Raw genomic sequence first — 20,748 nt, forward strand, 5'->3', positions numbered from 1 at the left:
GTATCATCAATATTGTGAGAGAGAAGAGAGTGTGCAGGCCGCAGGGTCCCAGCATTATGCTGTGCTGTCCCGAGGTTCACCAGTCCTTGCCGAGTGAGACTGTCCCCATGAGCTTTGCCTCATCTGGAGACTCATTGGACAAGCACTCATGCACTGGTCTGAAGCTAGGCCACATAGCTCCCAACAGGGTGATAATATGAGTTCAACCCCAGAACACGGCTGAAGGAGAGAAGCAGTTCTCACAAGTCTTCCACTGACCTTCATATGTGGGCCATGGTACACACACACACACACACACACACACACACACACACACACATGCACACACATATACACACACATTCACACACACACATACACACACATATACACACACACATACACACACCTGATTAACATTAAAAATTTCAAAAGATAACCAATCATTAAGTGGGTATTGCTAATTTACAAAGCTTTTAAAATTCTGCTTGGGCACCGGAATCAGGAAACAGGACAAAAGGATGTAAGAGCTATTTGTGCTAAGTCTTACGCCTTACATAACCTCAAATTTGAATTGTTATTAGACAAAAATTGGGAACAACTCAATTGGTTATGAACAGTGACTAGATAAATAAAATATGGCACAACCACACAACAGAATACTAATCCCACCATAACAGGGAAATTATTGATGAGCATGACATAGTTGGATCTCAAGATCTACAGCAAGGGAAAAAAGCCAGAAATAAAATAGTAAGTAGCTGTCATGGAACACTGTCCCCTAGCCATAGCATAGTCTTTGTCATTTTATTCAGATTAGCTGTGGTTACCTGGAGACATTCCTGAGCAGGATCCACCCTGTTGAAGGTCTCCCACAGAAAGAGTGAGAGAAGCATTATGAACCCTGACCTGAGGTTATGGCCACTCAGACCAACCTGCACTTCCCTCCCCCCAGCTGCACGTAGACTTGGGAGGAGATAAAGGGAGGTGACAGGTTATAGAGAGGCATTCCATCTGTGCAGCTTTTAGGGGGTTATCATCCACACTGGGGTGCAACTTCCCAGTGATGCCACTGTGTGGAGATTACTTGTACTCCTGTAAGTAACTCCTGTCTTTCACAACTGTGAGAAAGCCAATTAAACTCATTAATTTGCCAGGCACATGGATTCAACAGAACCACTCCATTAGTCTGTTGTCGGTACCCCACATAGAGTGAGTATATGCTTGTTCACATCTCTGCAGAAAAAGTTAATGAGGCAATACCAGCATCCATTCACACGAAACTCTTAAAAATGCAAACTTCACTATACAAAAAAAGTGGATCAATGTGAGCCAGAGAGGTGGCTCAGCAGGTAAAGATGCTTGCCAAACAAGTCTGGTATCCAGAGTTCAATCCCTAGAACCCACATTAGATGGAAGGAGAAAACAAAATCCACAAAATTGTCCTTTGACCTCCACATGTGGAGGTCACATGCACTCTCCCACATACGTCATACATACAATATTAATAAACAAAATAAAATACATGTAAAAAGATTGAGACATGGCTCAACATTAAGAGCACTTTCTTGGTCTTTCAGAAGACCAGAGTTCAGTTCACAGAATCCACATCAGATGACTCAGAACTGCCTGTAGCCCCAGCTCCAGGGGATCCAATGATTTCTAGCTTCTGTGGTGGGCACTAGCACATAAATGGCATACCTACACTCAGGCACGCACACACACACACATACAAAAGCACAAATGAAAGTAATATATTGATGTAGATGTAACAGTCTTATTAAATAGAAACACAGAGCCAAATGCAGAGTTAAAAGCCCAAGAGGTCAGAGCAGTAGCTAAGAGCTGAGACTAAAACCCTTTCTTTACCCCTCGCTGCTGCCGCTGCTGTCCTTCCCCTCTGAAAGAGACCTACTTCCTGTGTGTCTGGCTTTTTATTGACTTTCTGTCCTGCCTTCTCATTGGTTGTAAACCCAACCACATGACCTCCTCATCACTGTCTGTCTATACAGACCTCCATGTCTTCTATGGTTGGTATTGAGATTAAAGGTGTGTGTCTCCATGCTGGCTGCATCCTTGAACACACAGAGATCTGCCTGTCATGTGATCAGGAATAAAGATGTGTGCCACCACCGCCCAGCTTCTGCTATGGCTTGCTATTAGCTCTGACCCCCAGGCAACTTTATTTATTAACATACAAATAAAATCATTTTTCAGTACAAATAAAATATCACCATATATTGAAAATAAATGAATAAGTTTAAAAGTAGATGAGTAGTTCACTGGGGTAAAAGGCATTGGATGGGTAATGAAAATGTTCTGCATATTGACTATGGTGGGAGAGCATAGGTGACAACTAGAAAACCCATTGAACTAGCTGGGTGCAGTGGCACACACCTGTAATCCCAGCACTGTGGCCAGAAGAACTGAGGCTAGCCTGGAGTACATACAGAGACCATGTAAACATTAAAAAAAAGAAAAATTTAAAAACTCATTTCATTGAATTATACATTGAAGTGGATACTGTTTGCATATATAATATGTAAATCAATAAAACTGATTTCTTAAAAAATTGACTTCAATAATAAATTTGAATTTAGGGATATGGTTAGAACACAACCCGAATGATCTTTGCAGCATTTAACTGAAGGCCGTCCACCTTCTCCTGAGCTCCACAGCCCTTCCAGATGTTTATACTATCTTGTATATGCAAACCATTTCCTAAGTGAGGAGAGTTCATTTCCTTGACACAACCCAGGCATAGATGCCCTAGCTAGTGCTGCTTTTCTGTTAATTTCTTTCACTTGGGTTGTGATTTCAGATATAAGTTCTAGCCATGGAGTTCAGATTGATCTCAAATCTTTATAGTCCAGGCTTGCCTCAAACTTCACCCTTCCTGTCTCTGCCTTCTGAGTGTTGGGATCCACATACCACCATTCCTGAATGGCCTACCTACTTTTATAGGAAGGTAATCTTTCTCCCATCTCTCTAACTAAACAGCAAAGTCTCAAATACTCATCCTCATCACACTGTATAGTCACAAGCAAAGACTTGTGTGGTTACACACAAGTTACTTTTTTCACTGCCATGACAGAATATGAGACAGAAACAATTGAAGGGAGGCAGGGGATGAAGTCATCATGGCAGAGAAGCATGATGGGACGGTTCACACCAAGGCAGACAGGAAGCAGAGTAAAGGAAGGGACTTATGACCACATATAACCCACAAAGCCCACCACCGCCTAGACATCAAGGGTTCACACTGGCCTGTGGGACACGTTTCACATTCAAGCCATTGCAGCTATTCAACTGTAGATGATACTGTCATATCACAATACCACTGTGTGGAGAATCACTTCGTATATTAGACTTTTGTATTTATCTTTTATTTTGTTACAAATTCTCCTTATATTTTAGTATTCTATTTCATTTATTTCGAACATTTTTGCCAGAAGCATTTCTAAAAAATAGTGTTTGTTTGCAAATCAATGTTTGTATTAATTATGTTTATTTTATATTTTGATATTACAATTTATGCCTTTATAAGCTTTTAACACTCTTATATATACACACATATATGAGAAGAGAGAGGGAGAGAGGGAGAGAGAGAGAGAGAGAGAGAGAGAGAGAGAGAGAGAGAGAGAGAGAGAGAAAGAGAGACTCACTATATAGCCCTGTCTATCCTGGACTCACTATGTAGACTGGGCTGGCCTGGAACTCATCTACCTCTACCTCCTGAGTGCTGGGACTAATGTTATGTTCCTTCACACCCAGTCCTTATATAACATATCTTAAATAATTGTTGTCCAATATCCAATGCATTAGTTCAGGAATAATCGGCAAGCACAATATGCAAGTCATAAGCTCTGCCCATTATCTCCATTGTGATCTCTACTAACTATGCACATAATTGGTAGGAGATCTCAGCTACACTTTAATTACAATTTTTATACCAACCTACAGGATGATAAGCCCAGAATTGCATCCAGAGCAATGCCCCAAACCAACAGTCAAGTCTTGAAAGAAATACCTCCCAAGGTGACTCAATTACTCTTACACTTAATGTCTGCCCCAGCTGTTAAAGACTGAGTATAATTTAGATTAAGTCACTCACCACATCTTAAGAGAATAAGGCTCTTACTCAGGGCTCAGTGCCATCTACCTGCAATCAGAGGAAAGGGATGGAACATAGAAGAAGCTTAAAAACAGGTACATTGATCAATGGAATCAAATTGAAGACCCTGACATTAATCCACAAACCTACGTACACCTGGTTTTTGACAAAGAAGCCAAAATTATACAATGGAAAAAAGAAAGCATCTTCAGCAAATGGTGCTGGCATAACTGTATATCTACATGTATAAGAATGCAAATAGATCCATATCTATCGCCTTGCACAAAACTCTAGTCCAAATGGATCAAAGACTTCAGCATAAATCCAGTTACATTGAACCACATAGAAGAGAAAGTGGGAGTAGCCTTGAATGCATTGGCACAGGAGACCACTTCCTAAATATAACACCAGTAACACAGACACTGAGAGCAACAATTAATCAATGGAACCTCCTGAAACTGAGAAGCTTCTGTAAGGCAAAGGACACTGTCAGTAAGACAAAAAGGCAGCCCACAGAATGGGAACAGAAAAATATTTTATGATGTCTAGAAAACAGGAGTGAGGAAATTCCCTAACTTTAAAAATATAAATTTTTAATGAAAACTATATATAAAAAGTTTGTCTGTTAGAAATTGCCCTGATAGAACATAAAAGAACATAAAATAAATCACTCATGTCTTTTTACATTATAATATTAAAGATAAGAATTCATTGTTTTGATGCACCTTATTTTCTGTCTTCTATATCACTTAGCAAAATTCAGCACTCTCACAAGAGAGGCAGATGAATTTCAATCTTAGTCTCCCAGTAAGAAAGAAACCGAAGACCTGGAAATAGTTGCACCAGATTCTCAATCCAGTGCTAAAGCGAGTAGCCAAATGGAATACTTTGGAAGGATGCCCATCACCTGTGAAAAGACAACACTAACATTGTTAGAAGTTAACATTTATATCTGAGCCTGCTCGGTGCTTTATATAGGTGGGCTGAGCGAGCTAAGGGTCCTAATCAGTGGTTTCACTGATTTTAATTTTCCAAGAGTTTCCAAGTTCCCTCCTCACCGTGGATGAACTAATAAAAACTTTGGCTGTTGACAGCTTTTTTTTTTCTTGTAATTCTCTTGAGATGTAAACACAGCAGTCACTGTGGCAAGGAACTCTCCTCAGAGGACAGAGGAGACAAGAGAACAGGCAACTAAAGCCACCCACAATCCTTCATTGGCCTCTTTCCTGTTTCAGGACACCTATATACGCACCCCTTGACTTTTATTATTTAAAGCCTTTCTAGCTTATAAACTTATTAATTCTTCGCTGGTATGCAGCTCAGTGGAAGAGCATACAACTAGTGTATGCAAGGCCCTGAGATCAAGTCTTAAAACACAAAAGACAAAGCTTTTCTTCCTCTGTTCATACATGAGCCTTAAGTTTGTAGGATCAAGTACATGTAACTGTTGTCAAATTTTAACAAATCCTTATGGAGCATCTGAGGGAAGCTGTTCCTGGCATCAGAGACACAGGTTCTGGTTTCCAAGAGCTGATCTTCCCCTCAAAAAGACGCAGAGTAAACATGGATACAGCAGCCGGTACAGAGACTGCACTCTCATAAACACTGTCAGGAAGACAGAAATCACCAGAAGCTGTTATTTCAGATAGTAAAATGGAGGAGAGCTTTTCTCATAATATAAGGATTGTGTACCAAGATAAGAAACTCTTGTGCAACTGAGATCAATATTTACAGGGAAAGCCGCCCTAGAAGAGGAGCTAGTAACACCAAGAGCCTTAATGCCGGTGTGCACAGGCTGTGTTCAGAGACTAGCAAAGAAGTCACTGAGGCCTGGGTAAGGGGCAAGGGAACACTAAGGATATCAGAAAAGATAGGGGTTGATAGACTTATAGCTTTTCTTTTTTCTTTTTTTAATTTTATTTTTTATTATTAAGAAATTTTCTATTTATTTTACTTACCATCCACAGATTCCCTCTCACCTCCCTCCTCCCACCCCCCCCCCAGTGTTCCCCTCCAACCACGCCCCCATTCTCACCTCCTCCAAGGCAAGGTCTCCCATGGGGAGTCTGCAAAGCCTGGTGAATTCAACTGAGGCAGGTCTAAGCCCCTCCTACCTTCACCAAGGCTGCTCAAGGTGTCCCACCATAGGCAGTGGGCTCCAAAAAGCCAGCTCATGTACCAGGGACAGATCCCCATCCCACTGCCTGAGAGGTCCCTAAACAGTTCAAGTTAAACAACTGTCTCGCCTATCCAGAGGGCCTAGTTCAGTCCCATGGGAGCGCCACAGCTATTGGTTCACAGTTCATGCATTTCCACTAGTTTGGCTGCCCTTCTCTGTACGTTTTCCCATCATGATCAATCATACCACAAGGACACTTACTCAACTATGTTCATAGCAGCATTACTCATAATAGCCAGAACCTGGAAACAACCTAGATGCCCCTCAACTGAAGAATGGATAAAGAAGATGTGCCACATATACACAATGGAGTACTCAGCAGTAAAAAACAATGATATCATGAAATTAGCAGGCAAATGGATGGAACTAGAAAATATCATCCTAAGTGAGGTAACCCAGACACAGAAGGACAAACATGGTATGTATTCACTCATAAGTGGATACTAGATGTAAAGCAAAAGATAACCAGACTGCAACCCACAGCTCCAGGGAGGCTAGCTAGCAGGGAGGACCCTAGGAGGGATGCATGGATTGCCGGACAAAGGAGAAATAGATGAGATCTACATGAGCAAACAGGGGGTGAGGGGAGGTAATGAAGGGAAAGGGATAGGGGATGAGAATATAGGGAAATAAGAGGTTTGGTTTGGAACAAGGACAGAGTAGGAGACCACGGAAGGAGATACCATGATAAATGAAGACATCATGGGAATAGGGAGAAACAGAGTGCTAGGGAAGTTCCCAGGAATCCACAAGGATGACCCCAACTTAGACTACTGGCAATAGTCGAAAGGGTGCCTGAGCTAGCCTACTCCAGTGATCAGATGGCTGAACACCTTAACTGTCATCATAGAGCTATCATCCAGTGACTGATGGAAGCAGATGCAGAGATCCATGGCCAGGTGCCAGGCTGAGCTCCAGGAGTCCAGTGGATGAGAGAGAGGAGACATTCTACAGCTTTTCAAAATGATTCAGGCTGCAAGGCCAAGAATGACCCCAACTAAGCACAGAGAGAAAGAAACCCATAAAGAGGCTCTTAGAACTTATGGAATGAGCAATGATGCCTGAAAGTAATATGATACAGACCTGCTGAGAACTGGTGATAAAATTTGAAGATAGATCCTTGCTCGTTATTATTATATGAGACATAAGAGGAAGAAAGATCCTACATCACCAATGGGAATGCAAAGATTATATGCGAATTTAAGAATGTGATTTGAGACACATGGTGTGATAGACATGCCAATGACATCCACATGCAAAGGCTGCAAGTCCAAGAAAAGTCAAAATATGGAAATTTTTGATAGACAACAACAGGGACTATGTCCTTGCTCCTTTTAGTTTGTTATGACTGAAATGAACTATAATAGTTGGAAGTGGAAACTGTCGGGTCGGGATGTACCTCAGTCCACAGAGTGTTATTGCCTAGCACCAGTGAAGTCCTGGTTTGATCTCCAGTACCACACAAAACTAGTGTGGTAGTACATGCTTGAAATACCGGGACTTGGGAGATGAAGGCAGGAGTTTCAGAAGTTCAAGGTCATCCTTAGCTGCATATGGAGTTAGAAGTTGCCGTGGGCTACATGAAACCCTGTTTCTTGAGGAAGGAAAGAAAGTAAAGAAAACTGTAATATTGAACAGCAGTATTAGGTAACTGTGTAAGAAGATTGAACGATGCATGGTTACATTACATCATATGTTCAGAGTGGAAATAACGAAATATCTTGTTACACATGGCTAGGAGAGACAAAAAAATGTGTCTAGACAGTACCCCTCTAAGCCAATTTGATCTGTCTGGACTCTTTCTCTCTGATAAAACATCTGAGCAGCAGCTTCATAACCCACGCTGATCCTTTGTTCTTCTGAGGGGTTAAGCTTCCCAGGAACTCAAAGGCCTTGCTGACATCATCCCATAAATTCATGTTAATAGCTTAACAGGGGGAGAAAAACAGGCTCTGATTTACCTGCAAGCTGCTGGTCAAATCACCAAATTAGCTGCTCAAATAATATCACAGCAGGTCTTAAAATAAGTTTGTTCAAGGCCAGAATTGCCCTCTAGGTTAGCACTTGCTTTTCTTATTAATTACAAACATGTCTTCTTCAGTCTGTGGTGACCAAAGCCAAGCTTTAATTTTGCTCAGGACTAGACAGGAACAAATTTCACTGGCCTTCTCCATAGGCCGACCTCAGCAAAGACCAACCCAGGATCTGTCATGTAGACACTATTATTTATTTATATTTTCATGTCTGAAAGACCATCACATAGCGAGCATCTCCAGGCTGTCACTCACACACCACAGGAGTGAAGCACCCTTTCGGACGTGTCATCCCAGCAGAAGGAAAGGTACCAGATCAGGAACACGTGTCCCCAGCCTGTCCTGCCTGCCTGACTCTGCACAGCTCCTCACCTGTTCCTCCTGCCTTCCTAGAGCAGCCATTTTTCCTATGAATCCTCACCTTTGGCCTACTTGCTCATTAGTTTTATGAGGCAAAGATCTCTTTTCAATGACTTTCCCATCCCCTTTCTAAGCTAAAAACAGAACCTAAGGTAATAATGATGCACGTGAGAAAGCAGACGGCTACCATGAAGAAAGGAACTTCCTGGAGCTCAGTTGTATTAGTCTCTGCCATGTCCCTCTGAAGAATGGGGACATCTCTCAAATGAAGAAATGCTCACAAGTATCTGGGAACCCTATGCCAATAGATTTGTTTTTTATCCCAAATTAAGGGACCAGCAAAGACGGCTCAGTGGGTAAAAGCACTTGTCACACAAACCTGATGATCTGAGTTCAGTCCCTGAACCCATGATGGAAAGAGAGAACCGGCTCCCATAGGTTGTTTTTGACCGAACATACACACACACACACACACACACACACACACACACACACACACACACCATGTTGTTCATACATTCACACTCATATGCATCATATGTGCGCACATGCACACACAGATAATCTTAATAAATTGAATAAAATTGTTTTAATTAACAGCAATGTCTCTAAAAAGGTCTCCACACACGAGAATAACTAAAGCCCCTGGAATGGTATTGCTTTTTTTTTAGTTCATGAGAAGAGCACCATGTTTATCTTTATACACATTATAATCACAAATTACACAAAGACCTTTGGTCAACAATGAACTACATACAGGAATGGTATTCTCAGAAGATTATTTTGCCTAGTGACTCCATAGGCATCTTAGTCTGTGTGAGTACATACATGCTACAGTGTCCACACAAGGACAAAATTACCTAACACACAAGTCTCAGATGGTTTCCCTGCTGTTGAACAATATTAAACTGCAGTTATGTAAAAACTTGGCACTATTTTTATATGCAGATTGTTTTTATGTTGAGTATGAAATTAATTGTGAAACTTAAAAGCCCAACAAGGAAAACTTAAATTTGTTCTGAGGATATGAAGCCATTCTCCAGCAGATGGCTCTCTAAGAGTAGAGGATGCTGAGGAACCTCAGACATTCCCAACTGTCACAAAATCTGTCACCTCAAGGTACTAGCTGGTCGAATTTGGTCCTGCTCCTAAGTGGGATATAAAAATGACAGTTGAGACATCATACACTGACTGTCGCTGTATAGGAAAGCAGATTCATTTGGAGTGTGCAGAGTATAAATATAAAACTGAGACCAGGCCTGGTGTCACCTGTAATCCCAGCACTCAGGAAGTTGAGGCAGAAGGATCATGAGTGTGTCCAACCTGAGCTACACTGCAGGATTATGCCTCCAAAAATTAGATAATTACTTACAACAGATAAACATCTAAATTGATTCCTAACACACACACAAATCAGAATGTTTCACATAACAGTGAAAAGACTGAGCTTTTCTTAGATCTGGTACCACTAAGCTCAGATGTTCCTCCTGACAATATAAACCATCTGTCTGGATGTGCTCTTCCTGAAACACATTCCACTTCCTACTGTCTTCCTGTCTTGATCATTGCTATTGCCATGCCATCTACCTGGCACCCAGACAAAGACTTCATAGGGAGATGTATTTAGTTATAATTATTAAGACCCAGTAGTACATGATAAATGACATATAATTTTAGAAGATGAGGTCATCAGTCATAAAATCAAGTCATATTAAATATTTACTCCATGTGTAAAAGTACATTAAGAATATTACATGCAAGATGACATTTACTTTCACAACTCAGGTAGAAATAGCAATGTCTTTGTTTTACAGATGGGAAACTGGGTTTGAAGATGGTAAAAACTTTGGTAAAAATTCAGTGCGTTTTCATGGTGGAGCCAGGACTTACACTCCAGTGAGTCCTTTGAGACCAGAAGCAGGGTCGTTTTCCCAGTGCCTGCTGTCACTCATTGTTGGAGCTGGCTGGTCTGAGAGGCTTCACAGAGGAAGGGTGTGAACAGAACTAATTCTGACTCTTTCTCCTCTCTTAATTTTAATTTCATTGCTCTGTTTTTGGAATGATGGAGTTCTGCTGGTTCTTTCCCTACAATACAACAACCTCATTATTCTGTAAGTGAGAATAGTGTTAAAATGTGTAGAAATGAATCAGGCTTTGTCTTGATTAGCTCTGATTGTCAATTTGTCACAGCCTAGAGTCATCTGGGAGAAACTGCCTAGACCAGATTGGCCTGTGGGTGTGTCTGTGAAAAACTATCTTAATTATTCATTGATGCTGGAGGTCCCAGACCACTGTGGGGCAGCATCACTTCCTTGGCAGGTTGTCCTGGGCAATATACAAAAACTAATTTATCACAATCCTGCCAGAGAGTTATCAAGCAGTATTCCTTCCTGGTTTCTGCTGTTGTTCCTTAGCTGTGAGTTCCCTGGTTAGAGGTAAATCTGTGCAGGTTAGTAAACATGCCTGCTTTTCTGTTCCTATCTTGAGTTCCTGCCCTGATTTCTCCCCAATAATCCAATAATAGAATGTAACCTGTAATTAAAGTAAACACTTTCCTTCCCTAAATTGCTTCGGGTCCAAGTGTTTCATCACAGCCACAGGATGGCACTAGAACCGGCTTCTGTCGGGGATGGGATTATCTCTGATGGTTGAACAGTTGCTCTCCCAATGCTGTTCTAGAAAGACGATAGGCAGTGTGCATGTGGGAGATGGGGGTCACTGCTTAACCTCAATTAGCTTATCATGCTGCAGCCAATGAGACTCTTCATACCATTTTAGTAAGGGATATTTCCATGGGATACTACTGTCTGGAATTATCATCGGTGTAGAAAAAGCTAGCTTGACTGCCAAGGGAGACACTAGTAAACATAGGCAGAACCTAGAAATTAGAAACAATTTAATGTTTCCAAATGTGATGGTCTTAAAAATCCTATGTGAGTATTTAATAGATCTGTCACATCTTTTTTTTCTGATCTTTTCCAGAGTGGGGGCAATGCATAAATTTAAATATCAAGAGGTAATATGAGCCAAGTATGGCGGCTCGTGACTGTAATCTCAGAACGTGGGAGCCAGGAAACAGGAGGGCTGCCACAAGTTTACCGCCAGCCTGGGTTATGTGTGTGGTACCATGGTGGTCCACAGTACCAAGTGAGACCCTGCCTTTAAAAAAAAATGAAGTAAAATAAATAGAGGTAATATGATATCCAATTGTAACACTGTAATGAACTTAGCCAACGGAGTATAAGTAAACCTTTTGAAAAAAGAAAGTGAATACCCACTGCAGAATCTCCTACACACCCAGTGGTACCACCTTCCCTGCAACAGAGAAAACAAAATTCCAGTGCATCTTCTGCCCTTGCTCACCTAGGACATGGCTAGCTGCCTAAGGGCTCCGCCGTGTTCTGAGTTCGCATCCTTGTAACTAGCCCTCCAAACATCTGCACCTCCAAACTGAAACTCCTCACCTTTTAAGGTGCTCACTCCCAAAGTCACAGGACTGTGCGACCTGTCTCCATTCTTACTGTTTGCTGGTGAGCAGCTATGCCTCCTTACATTCTGCATAGCTGAAGATAAGACAATTTGGCATACATTTCTCAGCATTCATTCATAAAGAGACTGTTTATATCTAGACAGCAACTCAAAGATTTTTCCCCTAAGAGAATCACCCAGCACTGTCAGTGGCTCTGCAAAAACACAGTACACATGTAAACTTCCGTCAAAAATCTGATAGAAAAACACAGCTCCTCCATTTAAGCCTACTCTTCTCATCCTGTCTACATAATGAAACCAACTAAGACACTCATTTTAAATGTTAATCCTGCCCTTGTAAATTTAACTGGAATCACTTGGAGAGACCCCAGGCAGAAGCAGTCATTAAAATCTCTCCAGGATGAGTCTAATACTCATTTGTAGTTAAGGATCACATACATACATGTATGAATGTATGTATGTATGTATGAGTGTATTATGTATGTGATACACACACACACACACACACACACACACACATACACACACACATACACACACACACACACACACACACACACACACACAGGCACACGCCAGGGACAGTAAACTTGTTCTTTAAAGGACAATACTATAATCATTTTTGGTGTCATTTAGTATTTGTTACAACTTCACAGTGTTGAGCTATGGCCCTAAAGTAGACATATACAACATGAAAATGAGACCTGTAACTGGACTCTAATACAACTTAATTTATGAACACTGAAACATGAAGTTTATATAACTTGTACATGTCAAAAAATATTATTCTTGCATTTTTGTTCAACCATTTAAAAATGTAAAATTCATTCTTAGCTCACAGGCTGTGGGCAAACAGTGGCGGGCCACATTTTACTAGGCTAATTTACCTAGTGAATTAAACTCGTGTCTTCTTTGTCGTTTCTGAAATATGTGGTCAGAGACAAGGATGTCTTTAGATTCAGGCTGTTCCAGGCCCATAGTAAGCCGCTATATTTGGGTGGCTGATGGTCTGAAAGGTTCTTCTTTCAGAAGGGCATGCTGGGGAATTTGTGAGAGCTTCCACAGTCATTACAGAGGGCATCATTGGAAAGTCCAAAATAGGTATTGGTTCATTTGGCCCAGTGATGGTGTCTGCCAAACACAAGAGCTAAGAACTGACCCACAAGACAATCATGACAGAAAATGCTAACATGAGTTTTGAAAGGCAAGGAAGCAGTGTCTTATACACAGTCAACTCAGTACCCAGTTCAGCTCCTCTTCTCACACCAACCCAGCTATACACAGAAAACACTTCATCACCTGGGATGATACACAGGCTCAAGTCATAATTTTGCTTTTAAAATTTAATCTACAAAAAATTTTAAATGTGTACTTATAATAGTATGTATAGATACAAGAAACCTGGAGGTGGTATGGAGTGAAGGAGATTATGAAAACAAAATTGAAGATGTTGATTACAAGTCAGAGGATGGAGGCTGAGAAGAAGGATCATAAGATTATATGAAGGCTATGACCAAGACTCTAGACAAGTTTTGTTTTGGAAGGGGAACTTGGAGGCAGGATAAGAAAGTATTTATTACAGTGTTAAAAACAGTTCAATGAATAAAAAAAAACAGTAATCTTTACTTGAACAATTGAAATAGAGATATGAAGACCAAAAATTATATATGCATATATATAGATAGATAGATATAGATATGCATTTTTAATTCCTAAGAGTCTGATAACAACCCATACTAATCTATTCATAATAATGAGGAACTGGAAATAGAATATATGTCCATGAATGGGGGAATGGTTACAGAAAGTATGGTATATTTACACAATGGAATATTACTCAGCTGTTAAAAGAAATGAAATCATGAAATTCACAGGTAAATGGATAGAGCTAGAAATAAAAAACAACCAGAGAGAAGTAGCCTAGACACAAAGAGACAAATGTGAAATGCATCTACATATATGTTGGCTGTTAAGTCTTTGATAAGCAGGCTACAATCCATATAACCACAGAGGCTAGGTATAGAGAACAGGACTAGTGGAGAGGGCTGGATCTCACTAGGAAGAGGAAATGGAATAGATAATTATGAATGAACAAGTCGGGGAGACTGGAATAAGAGGATCAAACAGGGAGGTGGAAGGAAGATGGGGTGATGGGGAAATACAAGGGGGACAGCTAAAACAAATGGCCATTTGAGGGGTTTTATGGGAACCTAATAAAGTGGAAGAGGGAGAAAGATGGAAAGAGCCAGAGGAGGTAGAGGACACCAAAGAAACAAAACCTTATAGATACAGCAGGACAGACATACCTATAAAATTACAGAGACTGTGGCAACATGAAAAGAGATTGCACAGGTCTGGGCCAGAAGGGTCCTAGCACTGAGAAGAGTAGTATACACAAGGCTCCGTCCATAATCTGGATGCTTTCTCCAATAGATAACTGCTAGCAAAGGAAAAAAAATTGGTTTGCTCCAACTGAGTGTCACTGGGTATACAAATCACTTCTAAGGACAGGATCCATACACAATAGTACACGGACAATACAAAATGAATTCAATGGCATTTTTGTAGGTTCTTTGCCTCATTATGTTTTTGCTAGGGTTTCTTCCTTTCTTCTTTTTTCTTCCTTACAAATCCTTTGTGAATATTCTATAGCTTCTGGTTTTGTGGTTTTACAGGATTTCTGTATGTACATATGTCCCTGCATCTATATACATTTCTAGTGCTTTGTCTTTGGCTCCTTTTGGTTTGGTTCCTTTGTCCTATTCTGGTTTGTTTGTTCCATTTCATGTTTTTTTTTTAAATGTTATAGATGACTGTTTTTATTCTAATAAGACAGAGAAAGAAAGGGTGTGGATATGATTGGGTTGAGGAGTGGAGAGGATCTGGGAAGAGTAGGAGGAGGGGAAACTGTAAACAGAATATATTGCTTCAAAAAATCTATTTAAAAAAAAAAAATGCTGGGCAGTAGTGGTACACGCCTTTAATCCCAGCACTTGGAAGGCAAGGGCAGGTGGATCTCTATGAGTCCCAGGCCATCTTGGTTGACAGAGCTAGTTCTAGGACAGCCAAGCTAAAGAAAGAAACACTGTCTTGAAAGCCAAACCAAAAAAAACTTAGAAGTAAATCAAAATAAACAAACAAACAAACAAACAAATAAAAACCCTGTGTTGCCCTACAGATAGCAGGACATCTGAGGGCCAATGAAATAGGAAGCACTTTTCACAGATTACTTAAACATTTACCATAACCTAAGTAGACAACTGGAAATGAACAGAGGCCTACAGAAGTTCAGCGCCTTACCTGAGGCCACAGTCTTAAGAGAGGGCCAAAAGTGGCTCCAAACAGAGGTCCTTGCTATTTTTACATTTTCCCACACTGGCTCTTAGGAAGGAGTCCTCAGGAGGCTTGAACTTGGGGACCAGGAGAGTCACTGCATCCTTTGAGGCTATAACACATTTCTACAAACAGAGTTGACCATCTCTCCAGGTAGGGAACACATGCATGCTGGTGAAAGGCCAGGTGTCTCACTCATCCCAGTAATTCACAGTAAAGATTCACACTCCTCCTTCAAACACTGAACCCACACTCCCCTACTGACCTTCCATGGAAGAGGTCACTTCAAGAGGCAAAGGGACAACAATGGTGGAGGCTGGAGTGGCCAGAGACTCCCATCTTCCGGACAGCTCAGGGACACCCACGTCAGCAGACACAGGAGAGAGGGATGATGTGTCTTCCTCAGGCTCCCCACAGCCTCTGGGAACCTCAATATGTCTTTGTGTCACCCAGTAGTGTCTGGTTCTTGAACGGCCATTGTTATCTCTGAGTGATAACTGGGAAGGAGGGAAACATTTTGAATTAAACCAAATTCCTATGCATTAAAGTCAGTAGGATGTTATAAACTGAAAAACAGCAGATACTGATATCAAAGTACCACCTTAGTAACCTCAGTGGAAGTGGGGCTCCCCTCAATCCCTTCATAGCTCTCAGGCATTCCGTGTGGTGGCTCTGTGATCACTTGAGTCTCTGCACTGTCTCCTGAATCTGGGGTGCTTGTCTGACTCACACTCTCAAACTTGGTGTCATCCCACTCATCACGTGGGACAGAGGATACTGGGACAGCTGTGCTGACACTCACTGTGACCTTGAAGTTCTTCAGAAGACTGTCAGCTGTTGGATCAATATTCAAAATATCCTCAGGGGTTGCCACGAAGTGTGGGGTGACAGTGGTCTGGGCATTGTCAGCCAGCTTCTCTAAGGGCCTCTCCCCACCAGGCTCTGTGTCTGCTGTGGAATCAGCACCAGGAAAGGCAGTGATCCTCTTGGTTTCATCTGTTTTAAGTTCCTCAGTTCTTGGATTGGCAGTTAGCATTTCTTTGGTATTTATATAGGATGAAGGTGTATTTCCCAAGCTAACTGCTTCCTGACTTTCAGATGCAAACAACTGTGGTGGCATTGTGTTCCCCAAAATATTGTGCACCCTAATAAACCTATCTGGGGTCAGAGAACAGGACAGCCACAATATTAAATATAGAGGATAGGCAGTGGTAGCACAGGCCTTTAATCCTAGCATTCCAGAGGCAGAAATCCCTCTGGATCTCTGTGAGTTCAAGGCCACGTTGGAAACAGCCAGGCGTGGTGACTCACACCTTTAATCACAGAAAGTGAGCCTTTAATCCCAGGGAGTGAGGCCGAAAGCAGAAATATATATAAGGCGTGAGGACCAGAAACTAGAAACTTTTGGCTGGTTAAGCATTCAAGCTTCTGAGCAGCAGTTCAGCTGAGATCCATTTGGATGAGGACTCAGAAGCTTCCAGTCTGAGGAAACAGGATCAAATGAGGAACTGGTGAGGTGAGGTAGCTGTGGCTTGTTCTGCTTCTCTGATCTTCCAGCATTCACCCTAATACCATGCCCTGAGTTTGTTTTTATTAATAAAACCTTCTAAGATTCCTGCTACAAACAACTGATTATACGCATACTATAGGAAGTCATATGTTATATCTGTGATCCCTTCTAAAATGGAATGAGTACTAGAAGTGGGTACTAGGGTCCCTCAAGCTCAGGACTGGGGGAAACAGATAATCAAATAGCAATTATTAACATGGAAAGTCTGTCTGTTCAGGGGAGATTCTTTCAAGCTGACTGGGACCTTGTTCACTGTCTGAGACCACTGGTTCACTGGAGAGTGAAGATCAGGAAAGCTAGAGTTCAGAAGCCCAGCTCCTGGAAGGTAGTGTCCTTTGTTGAATGACAATACTTTATGCTTTGGGATGTCCTTCTGTATGCTGTTTTTGTGTGTTTCTCTCATTGGTTGATAATAAAGCAGTTTTAGCCAATGCTGAGGCAAGATAAAGCTAGGTGGTACAATCAAACTGAGGAAGGAGATGAAGAAAGGCAGCGTAGGGGAAGATGCCAACCAGCCACTGATGAAGCAAGTTGTGTAGAGAATGAGGTGGCAAGCCATGAACCACATGGCAAAGCATAGATAAGAAATACGGGTTAATTTAAATGTAAGAGCTAGCTAATAATAAGCCTGAGCCATCGGCCAAGCATTTATAATTAACATAGGCCTCTCAGTGGTAATTTGGGAAGTGACTGAGGAATGGGACAGGACAGAGAAAAGCCTCCATTTACAACTTTATTTAATTGCATCACTGATGATCCTGGAGACAGTACCATTGGCGCTTCAGAGGACATCTGCTGGGACATGGACTTTGGAGCAAAGGAGATGTTTTCCTGGTCACCTGTGTCCATCTTCTGAGACTGCTCTTTCTCCACATAAGCATGTGCTGCCTCCATCTTTTCTGCTTTGGGGAAAGCCAGGCATTGTGTGGCTAAGGGGAGGAAGAGAATGCGACAGAAAGCCACAGAGCTGTGCATCAGAGCTGGTCTGCTCATAGTGGACGAGACACACAAGCTGAAGGAGTCGACAGCCCCAGCAATTGAGTCCTGTAGAAAAGTAAAGCAGAGCACACTGTCATGGGGGCATATTTGTAAGTGAGCTCCTGTAACTTAACCCTGAAGTACAGTGGTCTCCTTGACTTCCTCCCAGAGAAGGGAGGCAGGAGACGCTTGTTCTATTTCTCTGTCCCCTTGAGACATGGATAACCCAGTTTGCTTTTCCTTTCTGAATTCTGCAGCTGACTTAACTTAGAGCTCCCTGGAAATGGTACACACAATGACTGTAGAAACAGCACCATGTCTAGGAGATGGAAAGGAAAGGTTACAAGCACATTTAAAGAACTTTCTGTGTTTCTGTGGTCTGCATGTTGGTGTCCCTAAAATTCATGAGATCTAATCATAAGGATGGTGTGGGAGATGAGGCTTTTAGAAAATTTTGTCTTGAAGACAGAGCACTGACGAAGGAGACCAGGGTCGCTGTGAAAAAGCCCTCAGACTCCACTTCCCCTCTTGTCTATCATGGGAGGTTCATCAGTACTCAGCTTCTAGGAACCAGGCCCTAACCAGATACCACATCTGCTACTGCCCTTAGCTTGGACTTCAAGAGTCCAGACATGTAAGAGCTGAATTTGAGGGCTCTTGTTGTCCTTCTACTGTAACTGGAGTTGTGTACAATTTCCTTCTTCTCCCCTCACTCCCACCCTAGTTATGGTATCTTGCTACAGTGGTCAAACTGGAAAGTATGTTTTAAAACTTGATAAATATCAAAGCATACTGAAAATCAGTTATTTTCACGAGTTTAAAAATGGATATAGCCGGGCAGTGGTGGCGTACACCTTTAATCCCAGCACTCGGGAGGCAGAGCCAGGCGGATCTCTGTGAGTTCGAGGCCAGCCTGGGCTACCAAGTGAGCTCCAGGAAAGGCGCAAAGCTACGCAGAGAAACCCTGTCTCGAAAAACCAAAATAAATAAATAAATAAATAAAAATAAAAATGGATATGAATGGTTTTTTAGCCAAAACATACTTTAAAAATATTCAAATTCTTTGCAACAACAAGAAAAATTATACACAAAAGCTTCAGGTTCCAAAATTTCAGATTCAGGAAAGATACTTAACAATGTGAATGCATGTTATTTTTAAAATGTTAAATTTGCACTTCTTGATGGTTAGCTATGATTTATAATAAATAGATTTGTTATATTCTTCAAACAACTCACATTCTTATTACAGTTAAAACAACAACTATGGATTAAAACAGCTAATTTTCTTTCCAATTCTGTGGGGGAACACAGAGGTTTCCTAATGAGATCTGAGCTTGCTTTACCCTGCATTAGGGGATGGTTTGATCATGCCTGTGGTTACCAGGTGTTTGGATGGGTCTGTCTTGGCTGTGTGGTATGCTTTGATCTAACAGGGAGGAGGTCTTTTGTCCCGCCTCATGGCATTGTTATAAAAAGCCCTTTTGAAGAAACAGAAGGGGCTGGTGGAAATTGTTCCAGGTCTTCTCGAAGCTATTCTGTGTTTCTGTCTGTCACAATCTCTGCTATCTTTCTATCTACAAGTTTCTCATTTCTCTCACCTCAAGAGTACCCTGGGTAAAAGTGGGAGTTGGTTTCCCACACAATTCAAAGATTTGTAGCACTTTTTCTCCATGGTGCTGGGAGTAGCCCTTTGATTTTACATTATTATAAATTTCCCAAGTCTTAATCCCCAGCATAATAAGCAAAATATGTCTAAAGCAACACATGCCAATTCATGTCAACATTTGAGATGTCACTCTAGTTTAGATTTACCAGAAAATATTCCATAGCCAGGTAACATGTGCTTATAGAGGGTTTGTCCTGATGTCTCACTTTTTCTTCCTTAAAAGAAAGAAAATGAAAACTGTGAATAAAAAATGTCCACGAGAAATGAGTCCACACCTTTGGATTTCTGTGTAGACCAATTGAACTAAGAAACTATATTGATAATGGGACAGACAAAAACACTGATAATAACTACTGAAGTTTCTGGGTTGTTTCAGATCTGCTCAGGAAGCTATCTATTCTTCTTTCGTTTGATGAAATCTTACTAGAGTATGGAAGGGGCAGTCTGGGGGTTGGACCCACAGATCAGTGACAGAATGCCTACTTAGCATGCACAAGGCCATAAGTTCATAAAAAGATAGGTCTAAAAGCTTAGTCGATATGGTGCTATGCTTCTTGATAAAATCTAGAGTAGCCCAAAAAAATCAAAGACTATAATAGAGTTTAGAAGGGCATGGACTAGGATTAGGAAATGATTTCTGAATTTACTTTTCTTTTTTTATTTATTTATTTATTTATTTTTAATTACACTCATGATATTCATTAATTACACTCATGATATTAGTTACATTTGTGGTATTCATTGATTACATTCACAGTATTCATTCAATAATTATATTTATAATATTCATAAATTACATTAATTGTATTGATTTATTACATTTATGATATTATGTCCTGATACTACCATCTATTTGTAGGACTTTTTCATCATACAAAACAGAGATTCTGTACTTAGGAAATCATTTCTCTACATTACTTTCTTCTCCATCTTGAGATAACGTCTAATCTTTCTGTCTCCATGAATCTGTATATTCTATATATTTCATGTAATACAATTCTATAGTATTTGTCCTTTTTTTGAATGTAAAAACATTTTATGTACAAC

General features: G+C 41.0%; 1 pseudogene; it reads right to left on the reverse strand.

Moving 5' to 3' along the window:
* Nucleotides 1–12,028: 12,028 nt before the first annotated feature.
* LOC114695957 lies at nucleotides 12,029–18,099 on the reverse strand (annotated as a pseudogene).
* Between the last annotated feature and the right edge of the window lie 2,649 nt (nucleotides 18,100–20,748).

This window comes from Peromyscus leucopus, chromosome 9 (genome assembly GCF_004664715.2).
Source record: "Peromyscus leucopus breed LL Stock chromosome 9, UCI_PerLeu_2.1, whole genome shotgun sequence".
Lineage (NCBI taxonomy): Eukaryota > Metazoa > Chordata > Mammalia > Rodentia > Cricetidae > Peromyscus > Peromyscus leucopus.